The following is a 14,855-nucleotide window of genomic DNA, read 5'->3' on the forward strand; positions in this document are numbered from 1 at the left end:
ACTTTGTAATGTAAATTGTTTTTCTCTGGTCAGTTAAATTTATAAATAAGTTGCCCAGTTTATTATACTGTATGTTCTTGGTTCCATGTATCGTCTTACAGGCAGTTATTTTGTTCTTTGTAAACCAGTTTGATTTGTATCTAATGCAAGAAGATCGGTATATAAAAACTAAAAATAAATAAATAAATAAATATACTCCTATCACTATACTCTTACCCAACACACATGCGATTTCTACCCATATCGATTCTACTGAGCATTTAGTCTCTTGTGTGATCTTTATTAGGGATGTGCAGAGGGGACGGATTCGTCCAATTCGGTATTCATATTCGTCAGGACCCAAACCCGTTGAATCCGTTTTCAGGGGAACCCGATTCGTCTATTAGTTACATATGGTATTCGTTTCTCATTAAAGTTGAAAAAACCCAATCCCAACCCTTTAAATTAAATTAAACTACAATCCCCCACCCTCTTGACCCCTCCAAGACTTGCCAAAAGTCCCTGGTGGTCCAGCAGGGTCCTGAAGCGATCTCCTGCACTCGGGCCGTCGGCTGCCGGTATTCAAAATGGCGCTGATAGTCTTTGCCCTTACTATGTCACAGGGGCTACCGGTGCCATTGGTCGGCCCCTGTCACATGGTAGGAGCAATGGATGGCCGGCGCCATCTTGTGCAAGTCTTGGGGGGGTAAAGAGGGTGGGGGTTTTATTCATTAATTGATACGTTGCATTCATGGGGGTTTGCCATACATTTCGGGAACCCACGAATGCAACGAATAGGGACCTATGCATTGCGGATTGTGCATTCGTTCAAAATGAATGCACATCCCTAATCTTTATCTTGTTGGACTCTATGCCCTCTTGGACATAAAGGGCCATCCCTTCACTAAGTTGATCCTCCCTATCATTGTGATATAGTTTGTACCCTTATATAACACTGTCCCATTGGTTATCCTCCTTCCACCAGGTCTCTGAGATGCAAATTATGTCTATTTCATCATTCACTGCTATACATTTTAACTCTCCCATCTTACTTCTTAGGCTTCTGGTATTGGCATACAGACATTTCAAAGTGTGTTTTTTGTTTGTATTATTAACCTTCTTTTCATTTGAAATGGATAATTTGGAATACTTTAGCTTAGGTGATTCTTTACTTATAGGCACTTGGGCTAATTTTGCATTTATTGAAATCTCCCTGTTGGGATGCCCTAACCTCCTGTTTCATTAGTATCCTTCAAAGATACATTCCTCCAAACTATGCACTGCTGAGTGACTTTCGGCTTTCCTCCTTGTTCTTTTAGAAAATTAGCACCAGCAGCCTGGTTCCATTCTGGTTAAGGTGGAGCCTGTCCTTTCAGAAAAGTCTCCCCTTTCCCCAAAAGGTTGTCTAGTTCCTTACAAAACTAAATCCCTCTTCTCTGCACCATCACCTCATCCATACATTGAGACTCTGGAGCTCTCCTGCCTCTGGGGACCTGCACGTGGAACAAGTAGCATTTCAGAGAATGCCACACTGGAGGTTCTGGAATTCAGCTTGCTACCTAAAATCCTAAATTTGGCTTCCAGAACCTCCCTCCCACATTTTCCTATGTCTTTGTTGCCCACATGTACCATGATAGCTGCCCTTGATGAATGGAACATAATTACCAATGAAACCGTTAATAAGATCAACCAAGAAAAAATTAAAGTTATTTCAAACAAAAGTCTAATCCATGGTTTAATAACAAACTAAAAGAAGCAAAAACCAGTTACGCAAAAAAGAAAGAATTTTGAGGAGAAACAAAAACGTCAAATCTTTAACCACATATAGAAAACATTTGAATTTCTATAAGAATTTAATTAATAAAACAAAAAAGGAATACTACAGTAAGAAAATCATTTGCTTTGCCAATAGTCCTAAAATACTCTTTCAGATTGTTAAGCAATTAACTAATGATCCTCTAGCTGCACTTAATTCAAATAATAAAGAGCTTAACCAACAACTGGTGACTTTTTTTAAAAGTAAAATAGATAAAATTAAGTTGGATCTGGATAATACTCCCATGCAAGAAATCAAATTAATATCAAAAGATATAACCTGGACTTATTTTGAGGAAGTATCCTCTCTTGAAATTGAAACAATTATCAATAAATTAAATCGTGTCAATCATCCAGATGATTCAATCCCTATCATGACTTTGAAACAAATATCTGCACTAATAGCTCCATATATAGCAGATATAATTAATAAATCCTTGCTTGAAGGTATTTTACCGGACCAACTTAAAAAGGCTATTATAAAACCTATTTTAAAAAAGAACAATCTAGATCCAGAGATTCTAAACAATTACCGACAAATTTCTAACCTTTCGTTTAAAGCTAAAGTAATAGAAAAAGTGGTTCTAAAACAATTTAATGATTATATAGAAGTAAACGACATTTTATACCCTACCCAGTTTGGTTATAAATGTACTTGAAAACACGTGTACCCAATAAGTTCTATTTTTTCTATTATTTTCTCTTGGTATCTTCTCTTAATATTTTCTTTGCTTCTACACTTGCTCTTTAAATAATGTTCATTATATATGCACTGTCATTCGCATCTACTATGTGCTTAACCACATTATGAAGTATATCCACAGAAAAAAGAAGCACTGATCGTAGTATGAAGTGGCAGCGGCAACAAACTTCTGTGCCCTGCTCTGAAGACCCGACTGTTTACTGCAGTTTAAACTTCAGACTGCTTACAATGCCATAATATGTTACATTTACATGTGTAACTCCTTTGAAAATTCACATGAATGGATCCTATGTACTAAGCATTTTTTCCTATAGACACAATACAAGACACCTTAGGATCCACAATTGCAGGGTTCCAGAAGAAGCCCTGCTGCATGGCTCCCAGCTGAAGAATTTTGCTGCAATAACTGAGCTAAGAGAGTTCAGACGGGTTATATAAATAGGAAAAATAACCTATGTAGTTACAACTGAAGGCATCTAGTGCTGTAACCAATAGAGACAAGTTCCAACTGAACTAGAAGTTCAAAGGAGTCAGGAGGAAACAGGCCAAAAACAATTGTGAAGATTACTGGGGGTAAAGAAGTGGGGTCGAACACTCCTATGTGATTTGGTTAATTCTGTAAGTGTAAGGTACAATAAGCTGTAATTTAAAAAGAACATATATTTTCAGCTCAAAAGGTTTGTCTGTTGTACTTTTCACAGAAGGAGGTAGGCGGAAGTTATAACTCCATAAATCCTGATATTCCATTCTTTGGAAAAATCTGTACAGAGGGCATCTGCTTATCTCCTGTCTTGAAAGCTGGCATGGGATCAAAATAAGTAGTAAGGGAATTAATTAATTATTCCACTTTTGAATGAGAGCCCTGTATTGTCTTCTCAATATTTTTTTTTCCTTGTTTTTGCTTGTCATTTTTCTACAGTGCTATTTTTTGAAGGGCTTAAGTGAAAGGGAGAAAATATTTGCAACCTGAGGAAACTTGAGAGACATCAAAGATTTATAGAAAAGCATCACAGCAAGCAGTGGGTTCCATTTACATCCACTCTCGTTAGTTGTGGCCAGATTCCAAGATGAGAGCAGACCAAAAGTTAAACAATATCAGCTACCATTTATGAACAAATGCTTCGGCTCACCAGTTATGCAATTTCTAATTAGTGCTATGTATCTGACACACAGTGCAGCAGAAATCTATTATGTAAGTGGTCAATGGTTACCATAGCAATTAATCCGACCACCTGTCTTCATCAGTACAAAGCCAAGTGGTTAACAGTTTTCATGGGGATTTCTATCACCCATGCAATGGCCAGTGGTGACCATAACAATTGATTTGGTCAGCAGTTTTCATCAGTGCATGTACAAATGCCAATCAAGCTCTGAAAGAATTGCTGCCAATGTCTGCAACCCTGGTGGCAGTTGTATTGAAAATAAATTGGGTTTAGACTGCAGCAGGCAGGACAGCATTAATACTGTAGATGTGCAAATCCAATGAATACATACTTTTTTTCTACAGTTGGTCACGGCATATATGAAAATGAACCAAATCTCACAAAGTAATGCAAGACAAAATGTTGCACTAAAAATAGTTTCAAAAAGATCAAATCAAGGTGGATTTCACTTTTCCAGTTTCATATTAGCAATTTTAACCGTGTACAGACATAAACCCCCCCCCCCTCTCCCCCCCCCCTTTTTCAGGTCTGCCCTGTTTAACTAACCACCACATCCCAGTGGTAAGCTATTAGCCCCCATTCGTACCCCGCCTCGTCCCAGCGAAGGTATGCCGTGGCCTTTGAGCTTTAGCCCCCTAGCTCATTCTGCCTTCTCATGCAGCAGCCCCCGCAATTGCACGAGTCTTGCCCCCCCCCCCCCCCCCCCATGTCAATTAAACCAATGCATTATATACAACATTCAACTTAGGCTCAGTTTTCCACCACAAACAAAGAAACGTAAGCTTCCTTGTTCCCCCACTGTGGCCCTCTATGTACCTTCGATTGCTGCTTCCAATCCTTCCTGCATGGAGTTGTTGATCCTCACATCAGATAAATGCACCCCATCCTTTCTGAAAAAACCCTACAACATGTCCCAGGCCCACTCATATCTAACCCAGAACCCCTTTTGCTTAACCACATAACGCCCCATCCTCCGGTTTACTTTTTTTCACACCTCTTTTCCATATCAGTTTATCTTTACATTTCAGCCTAACAATGATATCAGACTACCCCAATCGGATCTTTGGCCACTTTATCAATACCATCGCCAGATCCTTACGCATAATTGATATCAACTCCCTACATGATCTTGTCCCAATATCGTTCCCTCCCAAATGCACCAGTAAAGTTTTTGGGATCCCTAATAAGTTAACCTGCTCTTGCACAAAGGATGAAAGCTCTGACCACTTCATGCCCTGATTTCCCATCCAACACAACTGCCATTGCATCCTGTCCAATTGCAGATTCTCTCTGTAGGGCTGCCTTTTTGCCCTATGATGCGCCCAATGAACGAATGAGTGACCCACGACCCAGGCACACTCCCGCATTTCACTAACCCTTACTGGTTCTGCAAAAGAAGAGGCAGCTATTAATAATCCATTTGCCTTACTCCCCTCTATTTTTGAATGTAACCTCTGAATGCATTAGATTTCCACCTGCCGATTTCCTTGATCTCCCACTCATCCAGTCCTGTTTCGGCCGCTGTAGTAGCCGCCCCTATCCTAAATGAATGCGAGCTGTAATATCTCGCATCTTCCCCCATAACCTCCACCACCTTTTTCAAGATTCTATAAAACTGAAAACTCGTAAGCGGTGCTCCATCTGTGTGTACTAAATACGATCCCCCTACCTTGGGTCTTTCTCCCTCGTATTCTTGCAGATTTTTAACCGGGCACACTGATCCATGCCTTGCCCTTCCAGTTTGCATCCAATACCCTTTCCCTAATTGAACCATTTTTGATTTTTTTAAATACACCATTACACTATTTTCTAGAACTGTGACTTGTTCCAACATCAATCCTGCTCAATGAGCATTGACTTTGGAGCTGGCTACCAGCTCGTTAAGTCTGAAAGCACTGAAAAAGGCCAACGAAAAAGCCACTCTGAACAACAATTCCTCATATGCAGAACATAAGAAAATGCCATACTGGGTCAGACCAAGGGTCTGACCCAGTATGGCCTGGATTGGCCACTGTTTCCAACAGTGGCCAATCCAGGCCATAAGAACCTGGCAAGTACCCAAAAACTAAGTCTATTCCATGTTACCATTGCTAATGGCAGTGGCTATTCTCTAAGTGAACTTAATAGCAGGTAATGGACTTCTCCTCCAAGAACTTATCCAATCCTTTTTTAAACACAGCTATACTAACTGCACTAACCACATCCTCTGGCAACAAATTCCAGAGTTTAATTGTGCGTTGAGTAAAAAAGAACTTTCTCCAATTAGTTTTAAATGTGCCCCATGCTAACTTCATGGAGTGCCCCCTAGTCTTTCTATTATCTGAAAGAGTAAATAACCAATTCACATCTACCCATTCTAGACCTCTCATGATTTTAAACACCTCTATCATATCCCCCCTCAGCCGTCTCTTCTCCAAGCTGAAAAGTCCTAACCTCTTTAGTCTTTCCTCATAGGGGAGCTGTTCCATTCCCCAGCACACCTGTTCTAAATACCTTACCATGCTTACCAAATCTGCATATCTGATGGGTTTCCTCTTATTCCCTCTCCAACTAAGTTCCCTGTACCAACCTTGTAAAACTCACTTCACCCAGATGTTTAAAGCGGGATTTCTCCAGCCCCTAATCTTCTGAAAGAATGCAAACCCCGCTAGATGTGACGTTACTGTAGCCATAGAATACTTTTTGGACTTTGCCCATAAAATATACTGCATGACAGGGTTGTCCCTTATCGCTTCCCCTGTCCATCCCATAGCCATCAGAAATCTTGAGATTTCTCTATTTCCTGCTATATAAGCCGCCCACGTACTCGGGGATACCGAATTTTGTATCAGTTGCCACTCCTCTTCCTCCCTAAGTCCCATAGGTAGTCTGGACACTTCTCCGCGTGCATATGCACTCCTGGTGCCAGTGATCTGAAGATCTTCCACTTAAAGTGAGAAAGGGCACCTGCTATAACATTTTCCATACCTGGAACATGCTTCACGGTAAATTTCACATTCATCTTCAAACACATGCCTACCAATTCTCGTAATAACGCCAAACCATCAAACATTTCACTGACAATCTATTAATTACCTGCATTACCCCCAGGTTGTCACACCAAAAAACAACTCGCTTATTACTAAGCTCCCTGCCCCACATGGCCATAGTCGCCACAATAGAAAATAACTCCAGAAACGTGATGATCTTTGTAATACCCGCCTCCACCCAATCCTCCGGCCATGGCTTGGCACACCATTTTCCTTGGAAATATACCCCGAAGCCGGATGACCCCTCTGCATCTGAAAACAGTTCTAATTCCTGATTAGTTATCTCCCTATCTGGGATTATACACACCCCATTAAATTCTTCCAAAAATACCTCCCAAACCCTCAATTCTTCTTTGATAGCACACATCACCCTAATAAAATGATGGGCCGCCCGAACTCCAGCAGTTGCCGTGGACAACCTCCGGATGAATACCCTACCTATCAGGATCACTCATACCACAAAGTTCAGTACTCTGATTAATGACTCATTTTACGCAGGGTAATCTTTTTTGCCCCTCCCACTTCCTTCACTAAATCCCTTAGTCTAGCCACCTTCTCTTGCGGCAACCTAGATTCTAATGCCACTGTATCCAATTCTATCCCCAGGAAAGTTAGTTTCATGGTCAGCCCTTCAGTTTTGTCCTGAGCTATAGGCACACCCATCCGACGTGCCACATCAAGAAACCCTTCTATCTGCTTAAAGCACTGTTCTGACTGTCCCCTTCCTACTAAAAGTAAATCGTCCAAATAGTGCAGCAAATTACTATCACCTATCCTATTCACCATCTCCCACTTAAAAAGGAACTGAATGTTTCGAAATAAGCACAGGATAAAGCACAACCCATTAGCAGACACCTATCCACAAAATATTTCCCTTCAAAGGTAAACCCCAATAAATGCAAACTGTCCGGGTGAATCGGAAGCAACATGAACGCCGACTCTATGCTTTAGCTAATAACGCGCCTTTACCCGCCATTCTAACTAATTCCAAAGCCAAATCAAACGAGGTATACCTTACTGTACATTCACTCCTGGGAATAAAATCATTAACAGACTCACCTTTGGGGTAAGACAAATTCAGGATAAGCCTGAATTTTCCTGGAACCTTTTTTGGTATGACTGCCAATGGGGATAAATGCATTTGTTTAAAAGGTGGCTCATCGAATGGACCAGCAATACACCCTAACTCTATCTCCTCCTGCAATTTTTTGACTGCCACCTCTTTCAATTTGGTAACTGACCTAGCATTTTTTATTCTAACCCCTACCCCTGGTCCCATGTAAGGTAGGCTAAACCCATACTGAAAACCCATAGCTAACAACCTCACAGACTTCCTGTCTGGATATACCTTGAACCCCGCAGCAGTTCCTTTACAACTACTGGCGATTCAGCCTTCCCTAACCACCTTTCATTACTTACCCCCTTTGCGAGGGGTAACATTCTGACTCGCAGGGCATTTACTTGCGGGGTGCACTCCGTTGCAAGCTGCACAAATGTGCCTGAACTTGCAGTCAGGGAACAAACATGTTGTTTTGTTAAAGCGCCACACACATCTGTCCCACTCCCTGTAGCCTTAACCGATACGCCCCCTTTTGCCGCACTCCCCGAACCCCGAAAGGAATACACACCTCCACTCGCACTGCTCATCCCCGCACTACTGCCTACTCCTTTGGGTGTGCTGGAGCTCTTATTTGTCATCTGGGTAAGCCATAAATTACCCCACGACATGTACTTATTGCCCTCCATCTTTTTTTTTTTTGTTTTAAATCTTTTTATTAGGTTTTTAGTAACATAATGGATATACAGATCCCAAAGTACATATGACTACACAGAGCAACGTATCATATCACGTACAACATTTGGTTATAACTTTGGTAACTAGAACAAACTACGCAAATAGAGAAGAGTATCAACACTCACAAATTGCAACAGATCCAAATACATTCCATGACTCCCCTAGATTTCGTCTGAACAGGAGCCTATTATAATAAATCTTGGAAACTGTGCTATCCAAAAACCCCTATCTCCAACATCCCATCTCCCCCCCCCCCCCCCCTTCGGACAGCCCTGGAGTGAGATAGCATTGTCTGCAATGTGGAACTCTGGAAGTACACATGCATGAGGTTAAACATCTAAATAAATGTTAAAAGAAACCCATGGAAGTTACTTAGCCAGAAACCAAAATTGTTTACGCAAGAGGTAAGCTTGAAAGCAGTGTCGCATCAGCCTAATGTGTCATGATATCGCAATGCTGATGGTTAAGAAAGGGTCCCCATATTTTAGAATATTCTTCTTTCTTTCTATTATTTTGCGTATTAGCAGTCATACACTCAAAGGTGGCCACTTTAATCATCTTGTTCAGCCAATGTCGGAACTGCGGGGGTACTGCGGAGATCCAGTTTGTCAAAATAATCTGTTTAGCCAGTAATCCCGCCTTATTCACAAATACGGTTAAATGGCTATCTAGGAGAGCAAACCGCGTTTCATCACAGCCCAACAACCACAGTTGCGGCGTCAAAGGAATGTCTTTTCCCCACACTGTAGAACAGAACCTCTGAATTTGACCCCAAAAGTTCTGAATTGCAACACAGGACCAAAAGCTATGAAGGAGATCTCCCTGATCCTTATTACATTTGAGACATTGACAGGAGTCACTAAGGCCCATTCTAAAAGCTATATCTTTTGTAATATAGAGTTGCCATATAAATTTGAATTGAAGCTCTCTTAAGATTACATTATCAGTAATGCATTTTATATTCTGTAAATATTTCTTAATAATAAGTGGAGTTACCCACACCCCCTGAACTCCCCTCCATTTTTCACTGATGACATCGAAAGCAGGTGTCCCTGTCAAGTGATTCAAAATTTTAGAAAATGTAGAGCAAGACATCTTCCATCTAGATTTAAAACCTAATAGTCCCTCTAATTGTGTTCTATGCAGGTTTAATATCGTATGCAAGCCGTGAGCTTGAACATAGTGTCTAAGTTGCAGGAACGCAAAAAAATCGTGTGAGGGGAGGTCAAAAAGGGTTTGGAGCTCCTGAAAGCTGTGCAGATAGTTAGTGCCCGACTGCAACACCTGTATGACATGTGTGAGGCCTTTGGCCGCCCATTGTTGAAAAACTACATGTTCCAGCCCCGGAGGGAACTGAGGGTTTCCACTAATAGGCAAAAAGGCAGTATGGAGCACACTAATACCCAATCGCTTACACAAGTATGCCCACGCTTTCCTGCCCATCTGCACCAAAAACATGCTTTTACAATCTTTCGGTACGGATGCATAATCCAATTGTATCACTGTTGCTAGAGAAAGCCCCTGTAGGCCTGCCCGCAGAAAGCTCGTAGGTGAAAAGTATTCAGTGCCTAAAAGCCAATCCCGGATGTGCCGCAGCATACAGAGGAGATTATATTGTCTAAAATCCGGACACGCTAGTCCCCCCTCCTCCTTCGTACGTGTGAGGTGATGCCAGGCTAATCTTGCCCTCGTACCTTTCCAGATAAATCTACGTAAGGTCTTATTAATAGCTAGGATGTCCGCATTTTTCAGCCATATAGGGAGCATCTGAAGTATATACAGCCATTTTGGCAGCTCAACCATCTTAATCAACTGAATCCTGCCTATCAGCGACAGTGGAAGACTCTGCCAGTTAGACAATCGTCTCTGCATCCTGTCTAAAGCTGGCTGTACATTTGCCCGGTATAAGTTGGAAATAGAATTTGTGATTTGTATGCCCAGGTATTTTATACATCCCGGCGCCCATTTAAGTGGAAAAGCCGAGCCCCAAGTAAGATGTAACTGCCCCCCGATATCCAAAGCCTCCGACTTATCTTTATTAATTTTCAAACCTGAAAACCTGCCATATTGTATCTGAAGCTCAAGAACCCGGGGCAGTGCCAGTTGGGGTTCAGTGAGGAAGACCAGTATGTCGTCAGCAAACGCCGCCGTCTTAAAGGAGTGTCCTCCGATAGCGAGGCCTGTGATCTGAGGGTCTTGCGCTATGTAGCGTAGCAACGGGTCAATGGCTAGTATATATAATAACGGGGAGAGAGGACACCCTTGCCGTACTCCCCTACCCGGAGTAAACGCTTGAGAAAGCATTCCATTGGCAAAAATATGGGAAGATGGATTGGTATACAATAGGGTGATATATTCCAGAAGGTTACCCTGTATACCGAACCGTTTTAAGACAGAGAAAAGGTAATCCCAGGAAACCCTGTCAAAGGCCTTTTCCGAGTCAAAACTCACAGCCATAGAAGGAATTTGTCGGGCCTGACAATAGTCCATGGCTGCTATTAGTTTAGCTATATGAGAGCTAGACGCTCGCCCTTTCACAAATCCAACCTGGGACTGGGATATCAAATCTGGTAACACTCTACCCAACCGCGTAGCTAATACATTAGCTAGTAGTTTCAAATCGCAATTTAACAATGAAATAGGGTGATAGGATGCAGCAAGCTGTGGATCTTTACCTGGTTTAGGAAGTACTGTTATGTACGCTTTGTTGAAGTCAGTGGGAAATCTACGTGTAACTAGTGCAGAATGAAGAAACAATTGTAAGGGTTCAACCACCTCCTCCCCTAAAATTTTGTAAAAATCATACGTGAAGCCATCAGGGCCTGGGGCTTTCCCAGATTTACTATTTTTTATCGCCAGTAGAAGTTCCGGCTTTGTTATAGGGGTATTTAGTTGGCTCATTTGTTCGTCCGTCAAGTGCGGGAGGTTTAACCTTTCAAAGAAAACCTGTTCCTCAGCAGAATCACCTAATCGATCCTCGGTATATAACTGGGAATAAAACTTACGGAGGACTTCACAGATCTCATCACCTCTACATGCCCATGAATTCTGGGGAGTGCGTAATTTTTCAATATAAGTTTTGCTACGTCTGGTCCGAACCAGATTTGCCAGTAGCTTTCCCGCTTTATTTCCAAATCGAAAGAAGGAGTGTTCCTTGAATTGAAAGGATTTGAGAGCTCTCTGTTGCAATTGTGCTTGCAACTTCCCTAATGTCATGTGATATTGGGCCCAATTTGCCTGTGAAGGATCCTGTACCAGTTTTTGTTTATCCTGCTTCAATTGGGAGTCTAGGTGCACTATACTTGCTGTCAGAACCTTATTTCTATGCCTCAGAAACGAAATAATTTCCCCTCTCATAACAGCTTTACTTGTTTGCCAAAACAGTTCAGGCTCATCTTGATGTTGACTATTAGTGTCTTGAAATTGGGACCACTTGGTCTTAAGATACTCCTTAAACTCCCTGTCATCCTTAATATAAGTGGGGAATTTCCAGCATGGACTATGAGGTATGTTATCGTCCCAGTCAACAGTAATCCAGATCAATGCATGATCTGAGACTCCCGAGGCATCAATCCTCGCTTCAGAAATAAGGGGAAATAACATTGAGTCTCCCAGTACGTAATCTATGCGGGATAGAGAACCATGGGCTTTTGAGATATGAGTATAGTCTCTCTCTTCGGAATGTAGTACTCGCCAATAGTCCATAAAGTGCAAATTACGACATATCTGACTAATAAAAGTAGGTGCACTGGACTGTATTCTATGTGGCTTATTAGAGGATCTGTCCATAGAGAGGTCATGAACACTATTGAAATCTCCTAACAGCAGTTGTCTACCTGCCCCATACGTAGTAAACAAATTAGTAATATTGGCAAAAAATTGTGAAGAAGGAGTGTTCGGTCCATAGATATTCCCAATCGATATGTCCTTCCCATTGAGCTTCCCAGTGATAAAGATATAACGCCCTTCCGGGTCAGTTATTTCTTTAGTTAGTTGGAAAGATATGTTTTTGTGTAACAATATCGCAACTCCCGCCTTTTTCCCACATGCTGCAGAGAAGAAACATTGGCCAACCCAGTCCCTCCTAAGTTTTTTGGACTCTAGCCCTGTAAGATGTGTTTCCTGTATACATGCAATCTGCACTTTAGCTTTCTTTAAGAATTGCAACACCTTTGTTCTTTTAATGGGATTTCCCAAGCCATTGACATTTAAACTGGCTAGTTTCATGTGATTCCTACCAGTTCATAAATAGTGAAGTGAATAGCACAGATCATTCTGAGAGATGGATGGTGAGCTCCCCAGCCTAAGCCCACCCTCCAGACCGTAGCTGCTATACTCCAGCGTATACCTTTCCTATAGACCCGTGACACAACCCTCTGCATGCACAAGAGCAGTCTAAATAATCTACACAGGTTCTCCATGTTGCAGAAACTGTCCTTCTGTCCTTCCCTCCCTCCCTTTCCCATCCCCCAACCCCCTCCCTTCCCCGACCCAATACCCATTAACCGAATGTATCTTGAGGTCCCTACTAAAGGGGAATCCTCAGGGGAGTGCACTATTGATGTGATGTGCACTCCTCCTCCTGCAATCAAGTATTATATATAAACAGAACATTAACAATCATAACCATATCAGCATTCCGCTCATCCCTGATGGCATGGTCCGCGCTCCCGTGCGCTCTTCCTCTGCAAAATAACCGTTAGAACAAAAAAAAACAAATAATAAAAAAAATTATGGACCATGTGATCCAATTCGGGAATATATTAACCAGAAAAAAAAAAAAAAAAACAGTATTCAAACTAGAACCCGTTCATTAAATGCATTAAAAGTGTTCAAAAGAAAAGAATGTTCTTTCCCGCCTTTTGTGAGTCTTAACAGCCTGGACCTCCGATTCTTCTCTCGCCCGCTGGAAAACTTCAGAATAGCATGGCAATACCAATCCAACGTAAATCCTCCGTGCTCCCTGTGTAATAGCCCTGTGCATCAGCGAAGGCCATTGAATTAATACTGCCGGCTAACCATACGGGAGGGCGAAACCAAATCAGCCATAACAAACTATTGCACCGCAGCATATAGCAGAGTGTATGAATCTGGTGCGAGCGAAGGGGCAGTGGCTCTCTAACTCACAGGGCCAGAGTATCACAGTCATGCAGCCCACTCGCATATTCTTGTGGCATTCAATGGTTAATGGGTAATGCAAACACAACGCCCGTCCGTGTCCACGAGGGTCTCTGCATGGAGGTGCGTGACCGTCGGTGCGCGCTCGAGTCGGGTTATGCCTTAGCCGTTAGGGAGTAGTCCAAGCCTCCTGTATCAGCCACTCGATATATCAGCAATAAAAATAAAAGAAAAAGGAAGAAAGGCCGGGAAATCCTGGTAATACTATGTTCAAATTCGTCAGTAATAGGAGATGGTCGCAAGCTCACCACCAGCATCGTCGTAGCTAGACTGTTTAGGCGTCTCCGATCTGCGCAATGCATTCCTTAGCTGGTTCTACAGTTGTAAAAACATGTTCCTTACCTCCGTGACGGAACCTCAGTGTGGCCGGGTATGCAAGTTGGAATCGAATATTCTTATTGAAAAGATCAGTACACAGGGGACTGAATTGCTTACGCTTTTGGGCCAATGCTGCAGAGAAGTCTTGAAATAGCCGCACGTCCGCCTCTTCATATTTCAAAGGTTGTTTTGTACGGTAAGCTTGGAATATTTTTTGTTTTTGCGACCAGTTCAGTAATTTGGCAATTATAAAGCAAGGGCGGTTTTCCCCGTCTCGGCGCCTTCCCAGTCTGTGAGCCCTTTCGATGTGAAAGTCACGGCCCAGCTCCGCGAGGCCCAATGCTGCAGGAAGCCACGCTTCTAATATGGCTTCTAAGTTGGTTTCTCCCACCGATTCGGGGACACCTGAGAGCCGAATGTTATTCCTTCTAGAACGGTTTTCGAGGTCATCAATCTTTTCTGCCTGGATAGCTACCGTGGTTTCCAAGGCTTGCACCCTGCTCTGCGTGGCGAGGGAGGTGTCCTCTACTTCGGAAATTCTGGATTCCATTTCGGCAATTCGGGGTGGTAATTCCGCAAAGGAATCTTTCAGTTCTTTCATTTGAGATGAGAGCTCTGTAAACCGGCCATCGAGTGCCGCCACTACTGCATTCGTGACGGTGAGGGTGAGATCCGTTTGAGGAGCCGTAGTGTTCGGGGTGCTCGGAGGTGTCGGCCTGCTCGTGGTTTCCGCCATTTTGTGAGTCGTCGGTCCCAATTTTTCTTTTTCCTTTTTGCTTCCTTTTAATGGCATGCTCCCCGCTCCTCGCAGCATAAAAGTGTCTATAGACATCAACGATCACGGCCCTAGATTTGTGAGGGTATTCCGATGCCAA

Source organism: Rhinatrema bivittatum, chromosome 1 (genome assembly GCF_901001135.1).
Source record: "Rhinatrema bivittatum chromosome 1, aRhiBiv1.1, whole genome shotgun sequence".
Taxonomy (NCBI): Eukaryota; Metazoa; Chordata; class Amphibia; order Gymnophiona; family Rhinatrematidae; genus Rhinatrema; species Rhinatrema bivittatum.